Below are 27,084 nucleotides of genomic sequence, written 5' to 3'. Positions count from 1 at the left end.
AAAATCTCTCACTATGCAGCTGGGGATGTAGCTCAGTGGCACAGTGCTTGCCTAGCACGTGTGAGGCCTTAGACTCCTTCCCTAACAGTATCATAAAATGAAATTTTAAAAAAGAACTCTCACTATAAAGATTATGGATTTGTTTATTTCTCTTCTTATTTGTATCTGGATTTGGCTTTATTTTATTTTATATATTAGTTTTTTTGTTGTTGTTTATGGACATTTATTTTATTCATTTATTTTTATGAGGTACCGAGGATTGGATCTAGTGCCTCACAGATGCTAAGCAGTCACTCTAAAACTGAACCACAACCCCAGCCCTTTATTTTATATTTAGAATATTTTATTTTTAACCTGTTCAGGGTTTACAGAGCTTCATGACTCTTCAGTCTGATATCCTTGATCAGTTTCAAAAAATATTTTTCCAGTATATCTTCAACTATTTCTCCTGTTTTATTTCCTCTCTCCTCTTCTTCTAGAACTTCAACTAAACATTGATTACCCTTAATACATTTTTATCAAGTTCTATATGCTATTATCTATATTTTTCCATTCATTTTTCTTCTTTGAACTTCAAGTATAATATTTGCTACTTACCAACTTCCAGTTTCTCAATTCTCTATTTTCAGCTCCCTAATTCTATTCTGTTGTCTCATCTGCAGTTATATTTTGACTTCTTGTTTTTTTCTACTATAAAATTTCCATTTAATGGTGTTTTTGTACATTTTAATGTTTGGATGACATTCTTTTGTTTTGAATCTACTTTCTTTAACTTACTGATTATATTAAAGATTATATTTCTGTTAACCCCCAAATCTATACCAGCTATTTCTATTGCTATTTTGTTTTGTTTTGTATTTATCCTGTTAGCTTTTGTCATTTGGTCCTGTTTTCTGGCACCCATGATCTTTTAGATTGAGCACTGACATTACGCATGAACGGTGGCAGAGATTCTGGATGATCTTATATTTTTTCAGAGAAGATGTTACTCTCCTCTTCCTGAGAAACAGGAAACCCTGATAGAATCATGGATTAAAATAATAGAAGTCTTTTATGGGGAGGGTACAGTGATTGAACTCATGGGTACTCAACCACTAAGCCACATCCCCAGCCCTATTTTTTTTTGTATTTTACTTAGAGTCAGAGTTTCCCTGAGTTGCTTAGTGCCTCACTATTTTGAGGCTGGCTAAGGATCCTCCTGCCTTAATGTACCAAACCTCTAGGATTACAGGCATGAACCATCACACCCAGCAATGGAAGCATATTAGTAAGACTTTGTAAAAGCTTATCTATTACTGATTTATCCCTAGCATCAGCCATAACACTTTAGAAGTCTCATCTAAAAGCCTGGAAATTTTACTTTTGGCAGATTCTATATTATATTTTTGTTTGTTTCTTCCCCAGACTGCCAAAGCTCTGATAAACTTTTTAGCCTCTTAACTTTTTAATTTTTTTTCTGGATTTCTTAGCCTTTTACTCCATTCATGCATAGTTCAGGAATTAGCTAATGCCTTGAAGAGAAATTTTGTAAGGAATTTTAAGAGCACTCTTCTTCAGGATCTTGACTCCCTGTAAGTTCTTTCTCCTTCACTAGCCCTGAAGTTCAAATTTGATCTCTTCATCCTAGTGATATTGCTGCAAGTTCTAGATCTCTGCTTTCTGTAAAATCCTTGCCTGCCTAATTACTCCATTTTTCAGAATAAAAATTTCACTTGACTAAACAATATGCAGAATAAAAAGATTTAATTTATTGTACATATGCATATTTTAATATTAATATTTCTTCTGTTTACTTGCATATATGACATACTATTTGTTGGAAACCAAAGAAACTTATATTTTTAAAAAATCAAGATTTGCTCATCTTTAAATCAATACCAATGTCTACCAACTTATCATGTCATGCATGCAAATGTAAATATACATTTGAGTACAGAAAGCCATTCACAAAAAGTCAAATATTCTTCTACATATATAATTTTCATAATATCTTAGAGCTAGAAGAAACTTTAAGGAAAATTAGAGATTATATATGGAAATAGATGGATAGATAGCTATCTTCTCCCAATAAAGACACAGAGCTCCCAAAATTATCTTGAGGTAACCTAAAAGATATATCCAAAATTACAGGTAGATCACAAATTCTTCAGACTCCCACTACAATACAATTTCTCCTTTATGTACTCCCCAACACATAATTTTCCTATAGCAAACTCCTGTACCTACAGCAATAATTACCTCCTGCTTCTATACCATAGTACATAAGAATTAAAGGATTTGGAAACTCTTTCATATTAAGATATAAAGGGGAAGATATTTTCTTCTTCTGAATTTCATGTAATAGCCATTTAGATTTTTATTCACTAAGCATTTGCTAGGCTACCTATTAGCCTAGCAAATGCTTAGGATTTGGAGATGCAGATGGTTCATTAGAATTTTTTTGTTTATTTCAACTGGAAGAATTTACTGAGTACATGATTTATTAGGTAGCTGTAGCAGACACATCAGGTGCTCTGAATCATGTCCACCTAGCCTTACATTTGATTTTGACCAGGTTGGAATAGTAATTTATGATTTGCTTCAGATGATAAGATCTCATCTCTAGTCCCTAATGAATATCTTTACTTTCTGCCCCATGCCTGTCTTGGAAGCTTGAAAGAATTCTCTTAACCCATACTTATATGGAGAGAAAGAACAGAGTCCCATCTTGGCCAATGGACAAGAGCTAATTGATATGCACTCCTGCCTCCCAGCCATTGTGCAGAAGATTGGGAGAGGCGGCAGTCTATGTGCTACTTAGTAAGTTCCAATAGAATTGAAGCTTATTGCCCACAGCAAGTTAAAATATCAGACTTATGTTTCTCCTTTGTTGCTCTTCAATCTCATTCTTTGTGCTCTCTTATGACTACTTTCAAGACCAACTTTTGGAGGGACCAAAACATAATTATATATATAGAAATAGATGGATAGATAGCTATCTTCTCCCAATAAAGACACAGACCTCCCAAAAGTTATCTTAAGGTAATCTAAAAGATATATCCAACCTCACAGGTAGATCACAAATTCTCCAGACTCTCACTACAATACAATTTCTTCTTTACATACTACCCAACAGTTTTCCTGTAGCAAACTCCTATAGCAAACTATTCAAATTCCATATATAACTCCAACACTAAATTCCCCCATTTAAAAAAATATCCCTATTACAAAACCCTCTCTTCTTCAGTTTCACATGGGCCATTCCTCAGCAGCTTCTGATAGTTATTCTTAAATTTGAAAATGAAAAGCAAAGTGAGAACCTTACTCTATCTTTTGTAAAAAGTACAACATATTTAAATAAATTCTAATTCCATTATAGGGGTTCAATATGGGCATCATCAAATTTTGCTAGTGTTTCTGAAAGACACTGGTACTGAAATCAATGAAAACAACCAAAATAGAATATGGAAATAATAGCCATAAACATCCGGTTATTCTTTACAGAACATGAGTGCTCTGATGAGTATTTTCTGTCTTGATGAGACTGCAGGTCTACTGGTGATATGGTTTCTGCTTTAATCTTTAATTATGACTACAATATCATTTTTCATATGTATCTTTCTATGGTTATATAAAATAAGATATATGAGGGGCCATTTATCTATAGCATGACTCTGATAACATTGCTGCATGTTGCTACAGAAACCCAGATCATGGTCATACGTTTTTGTAAAAATAGGAAATACAAAGACATTAAGACTTTCAGCTCCGCTCTTTAATTCTTGTTTTGTTTGGACACAAAGTCTGACCTTCACTTCATTTGACTGCCTTATTTGCATCACAACTCAGGTAGTACATCTTGATTCTTGTTTTGCTCCATAAAATGGGTGTCTTGGCAATTTGCACATCAATAAATGGCACTGAGAAGAGCAAATGAGTTTAACAAATGTGTTGAATTTTCTTTTAAATATGTATGCTGGCGATATTCTTGTAATTCTATTGGCCATATCATTATATTGTAAAAATTATGCTGATTCTGTCTCTGATATATTAACTGCATAATTATTCAAAGCTATCAGCCTAGCAGTTATTTTTTTTTTCTAAAAAGAACTTTTCATTGAAAATACTTTCAAATAGATTAAACTCATTTTTATTCCCCCTGGCAATGGTATGTTATGTAGGTCACAATAACTGGATAACCTTTTCTGATTCATTTCAATGTATCTCACATAAGCAAAAAAGGAAAAAAAGAAAAAAGAAAAACGAGGCCCATGTTCTGCTTTGCCTAGTATTTTAAAGAAGTTTATATTCGTCAGCAAGTCTTGCTACTGTCTATTGTTTGAAGGCTAAGGCAGAAGTCTTTCAACAGAAATAAAATTTGTTTACATGAATACTTTCATTTGCTTTGTTTCTAATGATAATATCAGCTATTACAAATTAGCAAATAAGAAGCTACAAAACAGTAGGTTTGTACCATATCATTATTTCTTTTGATTATACTGAAAAAATTTGTTCATCCTTCAGTTTGACTTAAGAAACTGTGTGACCTAAAACTAAAATTGAACTAAATTATACTGAATTTTTTCATGTGCCTGCGTTTTTCTGTAAGAAAAAATAGAATTTGTTTATATTTTTGTTTATTTCTTATAATCTTATTCACCTACTTTGCTACAAACTGCTCTGGATATCTTTTCATCTGTGTAGATTTTTAAAATTGTCATACAATTACACATAATAAAATACACATATATTAAGTATATAATATAAATCTTGACAAAAGTATTTAACCAAAATGCAATCATAATATTGAACTTTGTTACACACTTAAAATTCCTTTCTTACCCCAATTCTCATCCACATTCCTTCCATAGACTCAGTCATTATTCTGATTTCTTGCTTCAAAGATTAGTTTTGCCTGTTCTATAATTCCAATAAATGGAATTATGTAACATGCATTGTTTTGTGTCCTCTTTCATTAGCTCAATATGTTTTTGAGATTTTCACATATATCGTATGGTATCTTCCATGTTGTATAGCATAACTTTGAGTAAGTATATCACATTATGTTACTCAATCCTATGTTAATATAAATTTGTATTTTTTTTTCCTCCCTCTCTCTCTTTCTCTCTCTCTCTTTTCCCTCTTGTTCCTCCCACTACAAATACTACATCCTTGTGAAATATTTTTACAATGAATATAAGTCTGGTTTGGAAATTAAATAACTGCGGACGTGAGCTCCCTATTGATTTGTAACATCTCTAGTTCCAAATAAAAAATGTGACCTGCTCTGTCAAAATAGATTTGGGTCATTTAGATGTTTTCTTTATCAATTGACACCATGTTAAACTTTGTCAATAGAGGGCGCCAGAGACATATTGCAGGAGACTGGGGGTCGTTTGCAGGTTGCTGCATGCCTCTCCACAGGATTGTACAAGGTGGACCTCCTTAGCCTCTCTGGCTTCAGCAACACTTGAAACTTCTTCAACCCATGTGTTCTGCCTGGCATGGCAAACAGCAGCACCAGTCACTACCATCTTTCCTTGGTAGCTCACTTACCTGGAAAGTTTTGTGAGACAGTGTCTTTGATAAGAGCATCTTTCCAAGAACCACTTTCTCCAACACTCTGGTTCCCTATCTCCACCCAAAGGGTAGTAGCTGCATCTTATATGTGCTGTTCATTTATCCGTTAGAGTTCACTTGACTTTTAAATCTCTAAATTCTTGTTTTACTTAATTATGTTTGTATTAAACTTCACCTGTCCAAATTTGCTCACTGTTTCTCAGCTCTGATTGAACCAGAGCTGGTAACAGAGTTGGATTGCTGGACTTTATGGCCAGTGCAAGTATAATTTTGTTAGAAATTGCCAAGCAGTTTCCCAACTGGTTGTATCATTTAGCACTCTAACAAAAATAATAGGCATTTTCTAGACACCCCATATCATCTCAAGCATTAGATACCACACGGTTTTTAAAAATGTAGTCATGCTTACTGTTTATAGTAGTTGTGGTGGCTTTGATTTGCAGTTGCCTGAAACCAATAATATTAAAACATCTTTTTACGTGTTTATTGATTATTTATATGATGCAGTTTTTGAAGTGCCTTCTCTAATTTGTCGTCCAATTTTTAAAAAAATGGTTATCTTAAATTATCAGTTTACAGGAATCTATCCTTATATAGGTCCACTGTCAGGTAAATGTATTGCAAGTATTCTTTCCTATTCTGTGTCTAATTTTTCAATTTCTTTACTTTCTTTTAAGGAACCAACCTTTTTTTGATATTAATGATTTCCAATTTTAAAATATTTAAATTTTAGTATTACTTATAATTAAATTAATTAATCCACCTCAAATTACTGTTTGTATGTAGACTAAGTAATGGTCAAAGTTAGTTTTTCCCCAACATTGCTTTCTAATTGACCCAGAACTCTATAATAAAAAGATTTCCCTTCTCCACTGAGTTGCATTGAGTCATTTTAATTCATTTGCTTCCCTTATTATCATTGGCTATAAGAGGCCATGCAATGTTGAAAAGCAGTCATGAAACCAGATGTGCTTCTCTGACCCCAATCTTATTGTAAATGTTTTCCATATTTGACCAATAAGTGTTTTCTTTTTATAGCTTTAGTTAATGGTATACATTAAAGTACACACAAGAAAATGTACAACTGATAAATTTTGACATGTGTACATGTGTAAAGTCCTCAGCTCAATCATACTGGTAAACATATCCATCTCCCTCAAACATTTCTCTGTGTGTTCCATTCTTCCTAGCCCTCCTGTCATTTATTTCCAAGCACCAACCACCACTGCAGATTAGTTTGTTTACCACCCTCCCTGGAATTTAACATAAATACAATAATCCTACATGTGTTCTTTATTATCTGGCTTCTGCCACTCAACATAATAATTCATAGAACATTGCACACATTGCATGAATTAATAATTCAAACTGTTTTGTGGCTGAGTGATATTCCACTGTTTAGTTTTATGACTTTTTTCATTCATTAACTTACATTTTGATGGCTATATGAGTGATTTCCAGTTTCTGATTATAATAAAACTGCTATGAATATTCATGTGTAGGTTTTGTGTGTATTTTTGCTTTCATTTCTCTTAAACAAATGTCTGGTAGTTAAATGGTTAAGCCATAAATTAGTTATTTATTGAACTTGTTAAAAAGACCCCAAATATTTTTCCAAAGTGGTTACACATTTTATTTCCCATTTGCAATGTATAAGAATTCCATTTGCTTCACATCTTGCCAGCATCCTAAAATCACTGCAAATCTCAGTGGTTTTAATAGATGTGCACCAGTGGTACATAGGGTTATGAATTCATATTTCTTTAAATGACTAGTATTGTCAAACTTTTCATATGCTAATTTTCACTCACATGTTGTCTTTGGTAAATAGTAAGATCTTTTGCCCATTTTTAAAAACAATGTTAATTTCACTACTATTGCTTTTTCTGAACTCCTCCATGTCTTTACCCTCATGTGTAATTTGCAAACATGTTCCCCATTTGGTGGCTTGTATATTTAACTATTTTAACAGTCTCTTTTGAAGAGCAGAAGTTCTTAATGAATTACAACTCATCTTGTTTCTTTGCATATTGTTTTTCTTGGTGTCATATCAAAGATATCTATTTTTAGTCAGCTTTTCTGTTGCTGTGACCAAAAAATCCTGAGGAGAACAGCATAGAAAATGAAGAGTTTATTTTGGCTCATGATTTCAAAAGTTTAGCCCATGGATGGCAGATTCCATAGCTCTGGGCCTAAGGTGAGGGGGGATCTGACATGGTAAAGGTGTGGCAGAGGAAAATAGCTCAGGACTTGACAGGCAGGAAGCAGAAAGAACTCTACTCACTGGGGACAAAATATAAACCACAAAGGCATGAGATGTGATATTGCAGCTGACCTGCCTTCTCCATCCACACCCTATATGCATATGGTTACCACTTAGTGAATAATACACTGACTAGGTTATATCTCTCATGATCTAATCATTTCACCTCTGAAAATTCTTTTTTTAATATTTTTTAGTTATAGATGGATGCAATATCTTTATTTTGTTTATTCATTTTTATGTAGTGCTGAGGATCGAACCCAGTTCCTCACATGTGTGAGGCAAGCGCTCTGCCACTGAGCCACAACCTGAGCCTCTGAAAATTCTTGCATTTTCTCACACATGAGGGACGATTCATATCTAAACCATAACAGAATCTTTACTCCAATAAACAATGATATAATTATATGTTTTATTGGGAATAAGATTTGCATTAGTCAATTTTTCTAAATATTGTGGAATCTGGATTTTCAATTTTTCCAGCAGCATTTGTTGAAAAGTCTACCTTGCTGGCCACAGTGGTGCACGCCTGTAATCCAAGTGGCTCAGGAAGCTGAGGCAGGAAGACTCTAAGTTTAAAGCTAGCCTCAGCAACTTCACAAGGCCCTAAGCAACTTAGTGAAACCCTGTCCCTAAATAGAATATGAAATTGGGATGGAGATATCAATAATATAAAAAATGTGCTCAATGGCTAGGTACCCATGGGTTCAATCCTCAATACAAGGAAGGAAGGAAGGAAGGAAGAAAAACTACCTTTTCTTATTAGAATACCTTTGCTTCTTTATCAAAAATCATTGGACCATTTATGTGGGGCTCTATTTATAGATCCTAAATCATCTCAAGAGATGCAAAAACTGTCATTCAAAAGAAATTAATATTCCATTATGATTTTAAAAGATCAGCAAATATGATTAGAAAAAAAATCTCACCTAATTTGATCAAGGAAATTCACGAAAGTCTATAATATAAATTATGTATAATCGTGAAATTTAAAAAATCATATTATTGAAAAATATATGAAAAAATAGATATCTAATCACAGTAAAACTAGAAAAATTTACATGGATTATAAAGGGAAAAAAATCTCAGTTTTCAGAGGATGTAAGAAGAGGATGTATGAATGCTCTCCCCCCCACACAAAAAAATGTAAAATATGTTTAACTGTAAAGGTAAAAATTAAACACTACAAAATAGAATTTCATCATCAGATTGGCAAGAATAAAATAAACTGGTGAGAAATATAAAATATTGTTGAGGATGGGAAGCAACAAAACCCTGCTGGTAGGAAAATAAATTAATACAATCACTTTGAAAAATATGCTAACACCATCTAGCAAAGGTGAAGCTGTATCTATGCTATGGTCCAGCAACTGATCCCAGGCCTTTACTCTGGAAAAACCTTCTACATGTGCACCAGAGGACCTGCGTGAGAAGATTCATGGCAGCTTTGACTGTCAAAAGAAAATAGAACAAAAGAGAAACCTTGAAAAATATGTCATCAACAGGGGATAGATAAATACATTTTATAGTAAATCTATAATAAATGTTACACTGTAATGAAAATAAGTGACAGATATATATAGATGTCAAGATGGGTGACTCCCAGGAATATAATGCATAGCAAAATCCTTAGTACATTTAGCTAGTACCATTTACATAAATCTCAAAGAAGTAGAAAATGAAATACATTACTGAATAAAAGGACATGTAAACTCCACAAAGTAAAAATAAGAGGAATGAAAATCATAAAAGTCAGTATGGCATTTTCCTTGAGTGGGAAGGGAAGGAGTTTAATCACATACAAATTTCATTTTTTTGGCTGTGGGATATATTAATGTCCACTCCACTTGTATTCCTTTCACTCTAAACATTCCTTACAAATCTCCTTGAGTATATAATATATATTGAGTATGTGTGTGTTTATATATATATAAATACACACACATATATAAATACATAAGATATATAGTCTATTATATATATATATATATATATATATACATATAATATAATATAATATAAAACTTTGAAACCTAGATTTAATATATTTCAGGAATAATTAAAATGAAGAAAGTGGAATAATACTTTCAACTTTTCAAGGAAAATTAAATATATGTTGCTCTTATTACCTACACAAAACTTCAAGTAAATATGAGTGAAATAAATATTCTCTGAATGAAAAGGCTTTAGAAATTTTGTCCTAAATGTTTTGTTTTTGAAATTATCAACATTAAACTATTTCAGCAGGAAGACATGACCAACACAGGGAAGGCTGAGGTGCAGGAGTGAAGAGTATATATTGGATGATTTTTCCATTGTCATAACAGAATACCTGAGTGCAGGTAGATTGTACCATTGTTAATTTCTAGGATTTGATATTGTACCACCATTATGTAGGATGCTATAGCACTGGCCACACAGGACTTCCCTATACATTTCTTTAATTTCTTTGAATCTTCTTTTTGTTTATAATTACATTAAGTTAAAAATTAAAAGAAAATAACTTCCCCTTCCCCAAATTTAAGACAATACAATTCCAACCATAGTCACATCTCTTAAGAAAAATAGGGTTTGAAGAAAACATTTTTAAACAAATTGATAATAGTTATCAAAATATAGAACTATAACAAAAATCATATCAACTTTGAAATTTTAAAGTTGGTTATTATTGATGTTCTTTGGATATCTTTGATTATCTATCATCTCTTTGCCTACCATAGTATCTTGCCAATTGAGTGTTACATATTTTTTAAGGAATGATAGAAATGTATGTAAGGAACTCATGTAACTCAAGAGTGGAAAATTTAGCAAAGCACCTAAGAAAATGAGCGAAGGATCTGAGCAGGCATTTTTTCCAAAGAGAACTTACAAAATACCAACAGGTCTATGCGAGGGTGTTCAGCATCACTAATCATCAAGAAAATGCATATCAACACAATTACATCATGTAAAAACCTATTAGGATGGCTACTGACAAAATGTCAGTAGACAGTAGGTGTGGGCAAGTATACACAGGAAAGGCAAACTTACAGTGGGAATGTAATGAATTGGTACCACCGTTGTGGAGAGCAGTAGGAGGTTTCTCAAAAATTCAGAAAAACTAGGAGCTGTGGGTTGTGGCTCAGTGGTAGAGCGCTTGCCTTGCACATGCGAGGCACTGGGTTCCATCCTCAGCAACAAATAAACAAATAAAGCTACTGTGTCCACCTACAACAACAACAAATATTTAAATTTAAAAAATCTTTTATTGTATTATCTAGCAATTCTATATTTAGGTAGACATCCAAAGGAAATAAAAACACTATATTGAAAAGATATTTGCACTCCCATATTCATTGCAGCATTATTTATAATAGCCAAGATATAGAAATAATCTTTAGTGTCTGCTAAAAGACAAATGGATAAAGTAAATGTGTATATGTATATATGTGTGAGTATGTTTATATATATGTGTATATATATACATATATATATATATTTAAAAAGAAGGAAACCCTGCCTTTTATAACAAAATAATAAAACTGGAGGATATCATAATAAGTTAAATTAATCAGACACAAGAAGAAATATACTGCATAATTCATTTATTTGTGGTATCTAAAAATGTCAGACTGACACAAAGAATAGAAGAGTGGTTACCAGGGTATATGTGTGCTAGGGGGAGATAAAGCAATGTTGGTCAAAGGGTAAAAATTTGTAGCTGAGAAATGAATAAATTCTGAAGGCCTAATGTACTAACATGGCTACTGTCGTTAATAATGTATTGCATATTTGAGATTTGCTAGGAGCACAGATTGTATGTTTATGCCACAAAAAAAGATAAATATGTAATGTGGCTATGTTAATTGGCTTGGTTGTGGCAATCATTTCACAACATATATGTTTATCAAGACATTACAATGTATACCATAAATATATACAATTGTCATTTGTTAATTATACTTTACTAAAACTTAAAAAAAAATTGTATGGATATATAAAGATACTACATAATCATTTTGAGGCTTCCAGACTCTAGATTTAGTGGTCATCTTCATTCCCCAAGCAGGAGACACACAGAAGGAAAAAAACACTTTCACTCAAATGAGATCCGCAGTTCACCCACTGGAGGTACTGTTTTGACCTTGAGGCCCACTATCCGCTGTGGTATTCCTCTCTGCAGTGAGGTTTTAAGTCATCAGGGTTTTGCGGGAAGAAGTTTGCAATTCACAGATGGCTGCATTTTGAACATTCATCACTGAATAGAAGGAACAGAAGTAGCCGTCATCCATTCCCCATGGTTCAGTCCAGTGTGCTCTGTGAGGACAGACACATGTCATCAATCCAGGAGGCACTTCTTCAGGGCTACATGGCAGCACAAGAACAGTGTATCCTCCATAGGCCTGCACTCACAAGGGCCTTGCAGTGCTATTACCGTATTCTTTATAATCTCATCCTTGAATTTGTTTTTTGAAAGCGAGGTTCACTAAGACAATGAAGCCTGAGCAAGGACCTTGGAGACTCATTTCTCCTGATTTTTTTGCCTCTTGCCACCTCCCTGGGAAAGATTTTCTGTGATGCACTGTCTTGCTCTTGTGTCTACCTGATCTAATCTACCCTTCCTGGCTTCTCTCTTTCCCAGACAAAAATTAGGGGTATGCTCACCTGCCATCAAAGCCCTCCACTCCTGAGGGAAGCCCAGGGACAGGTGTGTCAAGAGTAAAAAAGGTAATGAAGCTCTGCCTTTAGACTCTTGGAGATAGGGCAAGAAGGCGACCCTCCAAACCAGCTTGGCAGCCTCACAGGAAATGTGGCTCTTATTCTGCAAATTCCCAGGATACTATATCCCCAGAGTAGAGGTTGCAATCTACTGGGGGGCCACCAGTGGGAAGGCAGATTGATTTCTCTGTCCCTGGTGGGGTCTTGAACTTTTATTTTGAATTGAATCCTACGAGGTATGTAACACAGATGGTCCATCATGTCCTCCCAGACATATATTAGATGGAGGAGGAGGAAATCCTGCAAACTCTGTGGGGAGGATATGGGATATCCAGAGATGCCCTCTCTACAGGTGAGGAGGCTAGTGATCTGGAGTTCCATTAGACGAGCTACCATCTGTGGATCACAAACTTTACTAGGCACCTTTATGAACCAGGACATAGGAATTTCTTAAAGGAAGCACAATTATCCTCATTTTGTTCATGACGAAATAGAAAGGTTAAATAATTCTTCAAGATCATTCAGCTAGCAAATGGCAATTTCTTAGAAAAAGCTTTCTAGGGAAGGAGATGTTGGAGCTGAGCATTTTTTTTTTTTTTTTGATGAGACACACAGGGAGGACAAGTATGATAAAAGGTAAAGAATGTGACATTGGTGTGCCCCATGGCAGGACCTGTGGGTATTTTCTCTCAGTGAGTGAGATTTGAGTTCAGATGCCAATTTTGTAAGAGAAAGTAGAGAGAACACAAAGATAACAGAGAGAACATTGGTCAGACCGGGTGATGAAAACCCTTCTTTTTCTGTAATCTAGTGGGTGGTTTTTGCTGAGGAGTAAGATAAACAGACTTTTATTTTAATAAAAATCACTCCTTGGGGTGGAAAAGTTCTTGCTAAGGAACTACATAATAGCCAAAGAAATAGAAAATGTAAAGACGTAGATGGATGCAGAAGTGGTTTTGCAACAGTAATCAGGAGGATGTTGCAAAGGTCAAGGTGTACAGCAAGACAAAGAAGGGTCCCTAGGGCCAAGGTTGGGGAGAAAAGGACAGAAGGTGCCCACTAGCACCCAGTGTCTCAGAATAGAGCAAAAAGCAATAGGAGTTTATGGTGAACTTTCCAACTTGAGTTTCATTAGGGTATTTGATGTATAAGTTTCATTTTGTGATTAGGTTAGCTATAGGATTTGAATAGTGGCCACAGTAAATAGAATGAATGAACTTTAATCTGAAAGTAAGAGACAGAGGAAAGTGACATTGAAGACAAAAAAGTTGAACGCAAGGAATTTTGTTGTTCTTTTTTTAAGACAGAATTTCCTGCCTCATATTCCTAAACCACATTTCTAGAAAGTCTCTGCTGAGTCATTTACTGCTTTTGCTATATTAATAGTAAATACAAGTACTTAGCTATGACTTTAACCTCAACGAAATGAAGAGCTACTGGAAGTCAAGGATTCCATTTTATTCATTATTTTATTTCCATTGCATGTCATTTCTAGATGCATAAGTAAAGCACTTTAATAAAATTCTATTCCTCAGTATGTAGCATTTCATCTTTCAAGTGATTCTCAAACATTTTGTCCTGAATATTGAATCTTGTCAGCAATAAAACGTAAAATCTCCCCAGTTTATCTCTCTGTTGAGAGGCAGCATAGTACAAAGCACAGAGCAGAGGTGCTCAGTGTGGTCCCCAAATCAGCAGTATCCACATCCTGGGGGACATTGCTGAAATGCAAATCATTTGGCCTCACCCAGGTCCACTGTAGACCAACTTTGGACCTGGGGCTCAGTATCCTGTGTATTTACAAGACCTAGAAGGGATTCTGATTTGTCCTAACATTTTAGAAACACTGATTCAAAGAAATAAGCTTTCTGAGGCAAGGGAGAGGGGATGAGCAGGAGGAATTAGTATGAGAACAAAGTGATACAGTAGGTAAAAGCATTTAACTCACTTCCTGAATTAATGTCACTATTAAACAAAGGCTAAATTCCTACTTCGCATACAATGTGTTACTCTTATAGAATTATGGTCTCATGGAGAAACCTAGAAACAGCTGAGTAAAAAAATGTGGGTGATGGGAATCTTCATAGGCTGAGCCTTTATTTTCACTTGGCTGTGGTCCTGAGTATTGTCATCTAGTGTCATCAAAATTTTAAAGAAGCCTGCATCACTTCAAAGTCTGTTTTATTTTTAGCACCGCTCCAGTTACCTTTGTGCCAAGAATGAGTTCATTAATTGCAAAAACAAAACAAAAGATTTCTATAAAGACTTCCAGCTTTTTGCTTCACCACCCTAAATCCTTTTTTTCATTTTTAAATGAGAGGGAGAATAAAACAACCATACTGTGGTAAATGCTTTAATAGCAAAATTCTAAAAAAAAAAAAAGGAAGATTTCTCATATTAGGGGAAAATAAAGGCAGGATGCTTGTTTGCCCTGTAAATGCTTTTTATCATCTGGCAGGAACGGAGAGATAAAAGGATCAATCACAGGCAAAGGCATGCATTTTTCAGAGCTTTGTCTCTTCCTATTGTTCAGCTTTAGCAAAGGTATTAAAACAGCTTCCTATAAACAGTACTTATTCACACTGCTCACACTTTCATATAGCTTTACCCCCATCCTCTTTCTTTAAATGCAAGATCAGCTCTGCTCTGTTATGAAGGAAACTGTTTTGAAATCACACCTCTCCTTTCTGTCATGCCTCAAATATATATCTCTGAGCTCTGTTCTTCAATTGACATGCATTTAAAAACAATTCTATCTTGATTGATCCAGTGACAGGGACTACAGCTTGCTCTTGCCATTCCTTTTCTTTGTTGCTACTGGGCTTTTGTTTGAGTCTTGCAACATCAGCTCTGACTGCATTAATTGATTGAGCTATGCCACAGGGCCCAAAATAACAAAGGAAGAAAAATATGAACAGTTAGTGAAAGAAGCCCCAGTAAAAGACATAAATAAATGTAGTAGACCCGAATACTACAGTGCTGGTGGAGCCTAACCAGGGCAAGATCAACCAGGTCACTGTATCTTTTTTTGAATGGCCCAGAGGTGAATTCAAGGAGAGACACTGTGTTCTAAGAAAGATGTTAAGCCTTCAAATGATCATTTTCTAAACTCAGGGGACAAGCACATCCAGATATAATTCTGTACCTAAATGGCCTTCACACTTTAAGCTGTTTAGATAATATGGTAATGAATATTTTAGAGAAATCTACATAGATAATAGTCATCAAGCCAATAAATACAGACTGGCTACATCTCTGCTAATATTTGCATATAAATCCATTGGAATAAAATGTTCAAACCTCAGCATTTAACCATTGCCATGAATTTGAATAGGGTCTAATAAAATCCTTACACTTTTTTTTTGCAAGGTTTGTATATACATAAGAAAATAGCAGCCTTTTAAAATCTCAGGATTGGAAAGAACATTAGAGGTCAGATAATCCAGCTATGCCCTAATGAGGTACTGGGCAAAGCACCATTATAAAGATGAGTTTGTTACAAACTCACATGCAATTGGTACTTTGGCCAGAAGTTGGGCATGTGAGCACTTTGATGACAATTCATGTAGCAAGTTCCTGACAAAATTACTCAATCAGTGAAAAGGATCATTTGGAGCTAGGTGCCTTTTGCAAAAGGGAATATTATTTACATTGTATTAAATGAACATATTTCCTTAAAATGTCCTTGTTGACATTTAAGTGGACTGACTTTGTTCTCTTCCTCCCTCCTTACCTTCCCTCCTTCCTGTTAAAAGATATAAATCAGTTAAAAGTAATTACAGAATGCATCTTAGGAATTGTTAACATACCTACCAAAGCTGATTACTGAAGAATGAAGGGGGGTGTGGGGGGGCTAGACTGTTCTGTGTGAAGAAATTAGCATAATTTGTATGTAGGAACAGTAAACCCTGAGGTAGGAAAGAGGATCTGAATACTGCTTTGAAATATCTACCCTGGAAGAATTCTCAGAAGATAGAATGAGTTATGGACTTTTACAATCAGTCATATTTCAGTTTTTAAAAATGTTTACTAGGCATTACTGTAAAGTAATGCTTTCTGATTTTCTCAGCTCTGTAAAGTATGCATACGTTGAATTTCATGTTAAGTGGGGTAAATGAAAATAAAACAAGACACCTGTGATTCAACTCTGGATTGACAGAGTAGTAAAAAGAAAAGATAAATAAAAATGCTTAAGATGAAGATTTCAGCAGAAACAGAAATTAGTAGCTAACATTCACTGAAAAAGAGGGGGGAAAAAAGCGGTTATGGGGTTTTTCCCCCCCTATACTCTACAGAGAGGAATGATTGTTTTCCTCATGTTCTAAAATGAGGAAATAGAAGCACAAAGAAGTTAAGTCACTGACTTCAAGGTATAACATAAAAATAATAAGTAATATAAATGAGCTACAAATTCAGAAAGTGAGACATAAAACACAGAAAATAGTTAGAAAATAGATGATAGATGGATCAATGGATGACTTGTAAATATTTTACCATATAAAATGACTGACTTTTTATGCCTTTGAAACTATCATTAATATGTGCTATAGATACCTATTGTGTCTTTTTGTATTTATTTATTTTTATTTACTTGTAGTAGGGCTCAAACCCAAGGTCTTACCTATGCCAGGCAAAATCTCTACAATAAGCCCCACTGGCAGCTCCCTAGAACGTGTTTTGGCACAGAGTTGTGGAGGGAGCTCCTCTATAATGTAATAATTCTTATACTATGCACATTTGCAGTGGTGGTTTTATGATCGACAATCTTTACTGCTTTGACATGCTGAATGATTATTAATGCAGTGGAAGAAGTGCTAATGAACTGAAGACATTTCGTTCCTTGATATGAACTCAAAGTGATGCTAGTAGACTATGATGTTTCTTCAATCTCTAGTCTATGCAATTCCAAATATTTCCATCCTAATCATAGATGTGTCAAACTGCTTTTGTCCTAGTCTTAAAGGAATACTATGTTTTTAATGTCAAATTTCTGATCATAGGAGGAATATGAAATCTACAAAGGTGTTCACTTACTGATCATAGTAGTTCTCAGAAGTGCCTCAGTCAACTAAAGCAAAAAGTTCATCCACTGATTTTTTTCATAGGTTTGTTTTTAACATTTGTTTTTGTTTATTCCTAGGTACTATGCATACTGAAAGACTTTGTGCAATTTTTAATCTATTTTCTAAAGCACTAGAAAGAGTTTATTTTTAAAATCTCAAAAAAGTCAACAAATGTGATTTAGCTTTAAAGAAATTTTATAAAGATAAAAAGGGTACAAATTGGCATAGTCAACATAGTTCCATCATTGAAAAAATAAATGCATTTTATTGCTACCTTAAGCTGAAATGGAATTATAGTTACTAAATTTCATCCTCTTTCTTAAAACAACTGAACTATTGGAAAAAAATGAAACAGTTGTCTCTTGTCATTAGACATCAGGCAATGAAGGATGGTAATGTCTTGACAAGCAGGACACAATGTCATGCTTATGATTTCCCCAGCATGATGCCTTTGTGTGTGTGGGGGGGGGCAGAGGGTAGGGAGATAACTGGACATTGTCTCTGAAATGAAAAGAATAAATAGAGAGCTCAAGGAAGCCATGGAGGCTAGACTTCAAAGGACAGACTGTGGGAGAGAGAAAGTTGATCAGAAGAAATCTGGAGACTTTCAGAGGATTTCCTCAAGTGTTCAGTTGAGCACTGATGAGCTTCTGCATGCCAGGAAACACCTGAAATAGAAAAGAGCCACATAGAAGGAATGTGGGAACCCTGCAAAGATCAAACAATGCTGAGAAGAGTGCCGACTCCCCACAACCAGATTGAGACCTGTAAATCCCGGGCTACCCGCCTTCCCCCAATATTTTGTATTCTAGGAAATTACTAGGGTCTAATAAGAACCAAAAGGATCAGACTGTTTTAAAATTAACTGGATACTGAAGCAATGCTCAAAAAAATTTGAGCAATAAAAAAATAACCATCAGGGTAAATTTTACATTGGTTGGTAGTCATTTAAAAAATTAGCAGACATGCAAAAAATGGCATTTAAAGAATAGTTTATGTGTACACTATATTGAAAAATCTAGAGAATATATTAGACATGTGAAATGAAGACATGGAAATAGAAGTGTCCCAAGTCAAATGTTTAGAAGTGAAAGTATATGATGAAAAAATTCACTGGGTGAGATTAATGGTAGAACATAAATTTCAGAACAACAATTGGCAACTTGAAGAAAGTGACAGAAACAATCAACAATGAAATATATGCAAGAATTAAACAACAAAAAATGAAAAGAATCTGTGAACTGTGACAAATATGTGTGTCATTGAGTCTGGATATAAAAAATGATAAGTAGAAAAAAATTTAAGGATATAATAGTTCACAATTTTCCAATATTAATGGAAGACTATAAATTTTTTACTAAGAAGTATGAACCCTAACCATAGGAAACATGAAGAATAACATATTAGTCATATCATCATCAAATGGCTTCAGACTAGTTATAAAGAAGAAATCTTTAGAACGTGTGGAAAAACAATTCATAAATAGGAACAGACATAGAATGTGAGAAGATTTAAAAAAACTGTAGGAGTTCTGTGTTTAAGATTGGGTCTCTGATAAACTTCGTGATTCCGGCATGCTTGGTGGCTAGGAAGTTTCTGTGCAAAGGTACAAAATATCTGGCTGTTGGGAAGTTTCTGTGCAAAGGTGCAGAATCCCTGGCTACTAAGAAACTTCTGTGTTAAAGACATGGGATGTCTGGCCGTTGTGGCAATGCTCTTCATGAGGGTTTCGTCCTTGATCTTAGGCACATAGCTCCTAGGAATAGAAGAATTCCTTTGATAGATAACTACAATATTTCATAAAGCTCCCCTCTGCCCGCCTAATAGTAACTTCAGACAATGGACTTTCTTGAGAACTGCACTAAGCTCCTAACATTGCATATTGTAATTTTGAAGTGTGACTGAAGCATAAGAAACTTTACTTATACTCTAAACAATAATGTAGGTATGGTACTAATCACCTAATGTAACCTATTGGTATAAATAAAAGTGACCTCTTGGACAAGAAGCCATCCAGCCACCTTCCCTGCCTCTGCACCTTGTTTCTGTGAATCCTTTCTTTGAGATTCTTTACAAAAAACAATGCAAGCAAGATGTAGAGCACAATCTTTACTGAGATACAAAACAAAATCAATGTAGAATACTTTATTCATCAAAATATCTTTCAAAGCTGAAAGTGATTTTAGAAATAAAAAAAAACTAAACGAATTCATCCCAAGTATATTTGCAAGAAATATTAAGTTTTTTTAAACATAAGAAAAATGATAGTGAATTAAAACCAAGATTTACAAAATGAATGGTGAGTTGTAGAAATAGTAATTTGCATTGGTAAATAGATTTTTTTCTTCTTTAAGCTTCTTGAAAACATTGCTGGATGTTTTAAACAATAGTAATTGCAAACTGTTGTTGAGATTATAACACATATGGAAGTAAAATAATAACACAATAATGACACAAAAGCTGGGAGTAGAAAAATGGAAACATGCTGTTCTCAAGTTACTATATCCATATGGCCTAACATCAGTGTAGGTCACATTCTGATAAGTTAGAGGTGAGCACATTAAATCCCATAATATCAACTAAACTACTGTGGTTCATGAGCCAACTATGGTGATAAATTGAATCCTCAAAATTACAGAGTCCAATGGGAAGAAGGAAAAAGGGAGACAGAATAAATGAAATACATTTTTAATAGAAAAAGAAATGTTTAAATTATGCAAGATGAATTCATTCTAGAGGTCTAGTCCACAACATGGCACCTATAATTAATGATGCTTATTCTGTACCTGAAATTTTTTGAGAGTACATTTTCATGTGTCCTTGCTTCTGGAACACCAGGGAGAGGAGCACGAGGGAGCATTTGAAGATGAAGAACACCACATCTATTACCTTGATAGTGGTGATGGTCTCATGGGTGTATGCATGTATTCAAACTCATTGAATTGTATACATTGAATATCTGAAGCTTTTGTGTATCATTGATACCTCAGTAAAACTTGAACTTGAGGTAGAATTGCAATGGGGAAAAAGTGGATAGGGTAAATAAGAAGAAGAAATTTGTCTTAGCAGCTTACAACAGACTATCTGGTCAGAAAGAGGAAGGAAGGAATGATCTCCAGAATCAGGTCAGCAAGTTGGTACAGTCCTAGGTAGAGCAGAGGTGGAATACCTGATTTCCTCCTCAACTATGAGACCTTTCAGTGGTAAGGTTCCGTTGTTCAGTAAATAGACATTTCCTTTTCCATTTGGGGTATTTGGCACTGAAATTTGAAGAATTGTTGGTTTTTATTTAGATGAGAAGGAATCATGTTCATGTTGGAGAGAAGGGGAACAGAAAGGAAACAGGGGAAACAAAGCCTTGTAATTAAAAGGACAAGATTTGTGATCTTGAAAATGCTTATGTATCTAAAGTTCCATTTTGTTAAAGAGCAGCTGATAGTCCAGGACATAACTGTGAAGAGTAAATAATATACAGGTGAAATACTTAGTATAATGTCACATAGTAAATAGTACTTAAATAGTGAGTACTATTTATGAAGTACTATTTATTCTTATTTATGAAGATAAAGGAGACTTCTTCAAATAAGAATATATTTTGCTTTGCTCTGGGTTCTCCAAATTTGTCAGTCAGGTCTTTTGACAGCTGGTATGACAACATAACTGAACTGGATTTAATTAGAGTTGAAGAGTCAACTATTATGGTAATTTTTTTTGTTCTTAAAACTCATGAAAAAATCTACCCATGGAGAAAACATGGATCTTCCATTAGGTATCACAAAATTATCAGAATGTGAAGCAAGGATGCTTGTCGATAATGTCTCTTTTATCTCTTGGAGCTCTGTGATAAAAGATTATCCATTCAGAATGTGCTTTTTCTCAGACTAAGACAAATTTAGGTGAAAAAAAACTGGCTTCTCTTTTATGGTATTTATACTATATATTTACATCAATTGTGAAGTAAAAAGTTGCTTCAAAAGCTAATATGAGAAAAGAAATAAAATTGATTTTAAATTAAAACAATGAAAAAATGGTAGATTTTAGCCCAATTATATAAAAATACTAATAAATTACATTATTCTGAATGTCCATTTAATGTTTTGTATTGGATAGAAATGAAAGACCTATGTCTGTATCTGCAAATTACAATGAACTCTGTTCAAACATGAAAACACAAATAGGTGAAAATTAAAAGGAACATAAAACATATGCCATGCTAAACCTAGTGAAAAGATGGTTGGATGTCTGTCTGTGAATCTAACAAGATAAATTTAAGAATAAGAATATTCCAGAACTACAAGAAAATCATTTCATAAGAGGACATAAGGATCCTTTGTTTATGCCTCAAGTAAGAGAACTTCAAAGTATAAAATGAAAATTGATATAATGGCAGGAAAAAATATTCAAATTTGCAAACGCTGTCAAAGTTTTAATAACCAAATAATAAGAGCAATAAAAGATACTAAATAAAAAGACTATGTAACACTGTAAACCAACTTGTCCTAGTGAATATTATAGAACATTCTACCCAAGAAGAGAATATGCATCATTTGAAATACCTGTATAATTCCTAATTCTCCCAAAGTAGGCCAAGTTCAGGGCCATAAAATTGATGTCAATAGGTTTTTAAAAATTCTAATCATACTAAAATTCCCTAACCATACTAGAATTAAATTATAAACCAACAGAAGAAGATCTCTAGGAAATTGTCAAATATTTGGAAATTCAGTAACACTTTTTTTTAAAATGCACAAGTTAAATAACAACTAAAAGAGAATGTAAAAGTTATTTTGACAGTTAAATTAAAAATATAGCACAAAAAATTTGTGTTATTCAGTTAAAACCTCTCTTAAGGGAAAATATATAGCTAAGCACCTACTAAACACCTACTTGCAAAAACGAAGGTTTAAAATTAATGGTCTCAGCTTCTACCTTGTAGAAAAGAAAAAGAAGAGTAAACTAAACCCATGTATCCATTTGAAAAAAAATTAACAAAGCTATGATAAAATATAATGAAATTAAAACACCAAGGTGCACGCATGCACACGCACGCACACACACACATACACACACACACACACACACACACACTTACTTTGCATATAAATACACATACATATACCGACATATATAGAGATAGGGAAAATTAAAACCTGGTTCTTTGAGAGAATCAATATAAATCAGTAACTTTTTGGACATTGTATCTATAAAGACCTCTTGAAAAAAAAAGCAAAAAGCAAAGGAAAAAAGTCTTGGTCCAGATTATTATAAAGTTGAATTTCACTAAAAAAATGGCAGGTCTAAATATATTTTCTGAAAAATATTGAAGATGAAGAAACTCCATAATATTCATTGTATGTGGACTGTTTCTCTGATAATAAAATCATGTGGATACATTTGAAGAAAGGGAATATGTAGATCAATAATATTCATCAACATGCAACAAAAAAGCTTTAATAAAAAGGTAGTTAATAATATTGAACATTATATAAAATATATTAACACCAAATGGAGTTTATAGTAATGAAACAAATTTGGTTTATCATTAGAAATAAATCAATGTGATTTACTATGTTCACAAATTAAATTTAAAAAGACATAAACACATGATAATCTCAACCCAGGCAGGAAAATCATTTTACAGAAACAAAAATTACATTTAATTAAAATATAGGAAAATATTTCATGATAAGAAAATTAATAATTTGAGAATAACCATTTTTCAATTTGATAAAGGTTGTCGCCAAGCAAACAAGCAAGAATAAAAACATGCACCACCAACAAACAAACAAATGATAAAAATACCTACAGCCAACCACACACCTAATGAGGAAACACTAACTGCTTTCCTTCTAGAATTAGAAATAAGGTATGTTCACTTTTTCACATGTTTTCAACTGAAGCAACTGAAGTTTTACTGAAGCTTCTATTTGAGAAAGTAAAGCAAAAAAGAAAGAAAGGAAGGAAAGAAAGAAGAAAGAAAGGAAGGAAGGAAGGAAGGAAGGAAGGAAGGAAGGAAGGAAGGAAGGAAGGGTATTTGCATAAGAAAGAAAGAATTCAAATTACTTTTATTTGCCCAGAAGATTGTCACTTATGGAGAAAAATTACATGGATTGCACAAATATACTTCAAAAATGAATGTTAGTTTACTATGATTGCAGGATACAAGATAAATATACAATAAAATTGCATTTAAGTTAGGCACAATTAGACATTGAAATAAAACAAAATAGCATACATAATAGTAAGTTATATATGGTTACAAATATACAAAAAGTCAATAATGAACAATTACCAACAAAAGACATTTAACTTAACTTTTACAGAAAGAAATGCCATTGAAGTAATGCTCAATATTTTTGTCATTTGGGAAATTTAAATATTAAAAGCACAAGATTACAGACATTCCCATTAGAATTTCAAATAGTTAAAAATTAACAAAATGTGATAAAATGCAATCATTAATTTTTATGAGTTGGCAAGGAGAAAGGGAAGGGAGTAAATTTAAGGTATGTTAGGAAGCTTTTAGGTGTGATGGATTTGATTTTCATCTTGACTGGATTTATGGTTTCATGGATATATCTATATGTTAATACTTAAGTTGACTACTAAACATATCCAGAGTGAATTAGTAGATATTTTCCAGCTAACCCTGATTTAGAATGCTCATTACAACGTTTACAGGTTTACAGCGAGAGACCAAGAACATATCTTATTACCTCAAGAAGAATGATAAATTTATAAATCAGGAAAATCATACCTGAACATATATATGATATATTTATGTTTGGATATATGTTTGAATATAACAACTGGTTGTAAATAACACCCCTATTTTAGCTCTCTTCCCCCCTGCCATTTGAAAGATGCTCTCATGGGTGTGTACACATGTCAAAATTTATCCACTGTACACTATAATAATGTCTATATATATGGAAATTCTCTTTTCTAGTGATGCACAATTAATGAATTTGTGTGTGTGTCATATTTCATCAGTTTCTTTAAAGTTTGGAATTCTAATAGGTATGTAATGGTATCTTAATTTGTGTTTCCCAATTTGCAAAGGATGTTGAGACTTACTTCACACACTTCGTGTGTGTGTGTGTGTGTGGTTGTGTATAATATATGTATTTTATATAGGTTTATGTATATGTATATATATGAATTAGGTTCAAAAATTGAACATTAAAATTAAATAGTAAATTGCTTCCCTGGTAAAGTTAGAAAATACACACAAACATACATATTCATGTGACATAATTTTATAATTTTCAAAATGGGTCAAAACATAAACACACATATTTATATGACACAAATTTATCATTTTCAAAGGGTTTTGAAACATGACACCTATTTAACAAAGTTGTTTTGAAAATTAAATGAGTTAATGCAATTAAGATATTTAGAATATTATCTAAGCCCAAGGTAATTATTTAAATGCTATATATTCCTCCTGCTTACAATTGGTAGCTCTATGTAACCATAATGATTTTTAAAATGCCATCAATAAATGTTGTAAAGAAATTTTAATCTTCCCCTGTTAATCCAATAATGTCAATTGGGTAAGTATTACTCTTAAAATCTGCCTCTCTAGATTAATATTTTAATATTCTAAATGTACCTAAATAATGCAAAAAATATATATTTTACATTTTCCTTCAATGGTAAGTTCTTTTGTATATCTATTCAATTCTATTGTGATTTGTCTATCTACTCTATTGACTTTCCACTATGTAAGTTTAAATTATAAACAATTTTGACATAAATGAAATTGACCTTAGATCCTTTCATGATAGCAGATCGAGATCCATCTGGCTAAAGTTTTTTTTTTTCCTGGTGACACATCTGATCTTTTCACAGTGGAGCAAAAGAGGAAAAATTGATCTAGAAAAAATAACTATACCTTTTCAAAATGCTATTTGATTATTTTAAATTTGTTTTAATGTTTTTATTATCTAATATTGGAAGAGGTCATGTATAAGTAAAACAAAATTTACTTACAATATATAAACAATAGGGAGGCAGAAGAATAAACATCTATAGCTGTAAATCACAGTGTGACAATTTAAATATTTATGTTGCCATGATGACATCCTTAGTGCCTATTTAGAATCGTGATGCACATCTTAAAGAAATAAATATTTCTATCTTATTTAATGGGCATAGACTCTCTCTCTCTCTCTGTATAATATATATGTACATATATGTACATGTAGTGTGTACTGGCATGCAAGTTTTATATGTGCATTTCTGCAGAAAATCATAAGTAGACATAACTATGAATATTTTGTATATGTATGTAATATTTTACACTGTATTTATATACAATGTCTGATAATTAGCATATGTATGTTCAGGAATACATCTACATATACATATATATGCTCACACACATCATAGCTTTATTAATATTGTTCATAAACACAACTAGTAAAACACTATGAATTTACTGTGCATAGGCATGTAAAGTATATGTGAATGTTCTTTCACAATGTGCAAATTATGTATATTAAAATTGGTTAGGCAGGATTAAAGAAGTAAATGAGAATTGTTAAATGAGGATTTGGTCAATGCAAATTTTGTGAGCTGTACATAAATTTTGTAGACCTAATGATTTTTGAAAACCATTTCCAAGGCTGTTTATGGCTCATATGGAAATCTAAATGGAATCTTACAGGAACTGGATTAAGGAATTAAGCTCTTGTCAAATATTGCTGGTCTCTGCTTTTTAATTTTTCTTGCCCTCAGAGTTCTCTTGCCTTTAATACATGTTTATACTTTGTAGGCCAGAAGTGGAACTCTCTAGCTAATATTTTTTCTTCCTATTGTGCAAAGAAATCTTCTTTAATGCTTACACGGTTATTTGAATTTTGCAGTAGAATGCTGTGCACTGCAGTTTTGCTTTGAAACGAATGATCCTCTTTTTTTGTTTGTTTCAAGGTAAACGATTTTCTGCAGTTTTGTTGTGCATCCTTAGGAGACGACTCATCCCATTGCTTAGATGTAGAAGGGGATTTTTTTAAAAAAATCACTGCTGTGAACAACTAACTGCTTGATCATCAATGTTCCTCTTTTTCTTCTCCTTCCCTTTGTAGTGGTCTTAGTCCGTGCCTGTCCTCCATGGCACATCATGATTTGACAAACTGGTGCTACTCACAGTGGAAGCAATGTATTCTTTGTTAGAAAAGTGCCCTCTTTCTCAGAAGTCACATAAACATCTTAGGAAGAATGGTTGATTAAATTGGTTCTGCCAGGAGTTATACTTATCTGAACACATACTTTCTTTGTGTAGGATTTGGAAATTCTACCCAAACCCCACATCCTTTCTCTATAGAAGGTAAAATTAGTCTTGATTTCTTCCTGTATGTGCAAGCTTTGTTCTTTGTGCAGTTTCCATAGAAAGAGTGATTTTCAGTATTCAGGTCTTATCTTTCAGTATGAAAACTTAGTTATTGTTCAGCATTTTTAAACTTCCAATTGGACCTTTGTCTTCTAGACAGTAAG

The 27,084-nt window shown here is 33.3% G+C and overlaps 1 protein-coding gene across 20 annotated transcripts in view; it reads left to right on the top strand.

Annotated features, from left to right (window-relative positions):
* The window catches only part of LOC144373238 (uncharacterized), a 203,081-nt gene that overhangs the window by 69,984 nt on the left and 106,013 nt on the right, over nt 1-27,084 (top strand). The gene's annotated exons all lie outside the window — the stretch shown is intronic.

The sequence above is a fragment of the Ictidomys tridecemlineatus genome, unplaced genomic scaffold (assembly GCF_052094955.1).
Source record: "Ictidomys tridecemlineatus isolate mIctTri1 unplaced genomic scaffold, mIctTri1.hap1 Scaffold_323, whole genome shotgun sequence".
Classification (NCBI taxonomy): domain Eukaryota; kingdom Metazoa; phylum Chordata; class Mammalia; order Rodentia; family Sciuridae; genus Ictidomys; species Ictidomys tridecemlineatus.
Note: the sequence above shows the minus strand (reverse complement) of the source record. Positions and strands in the feature narration are given on the sequence as shown.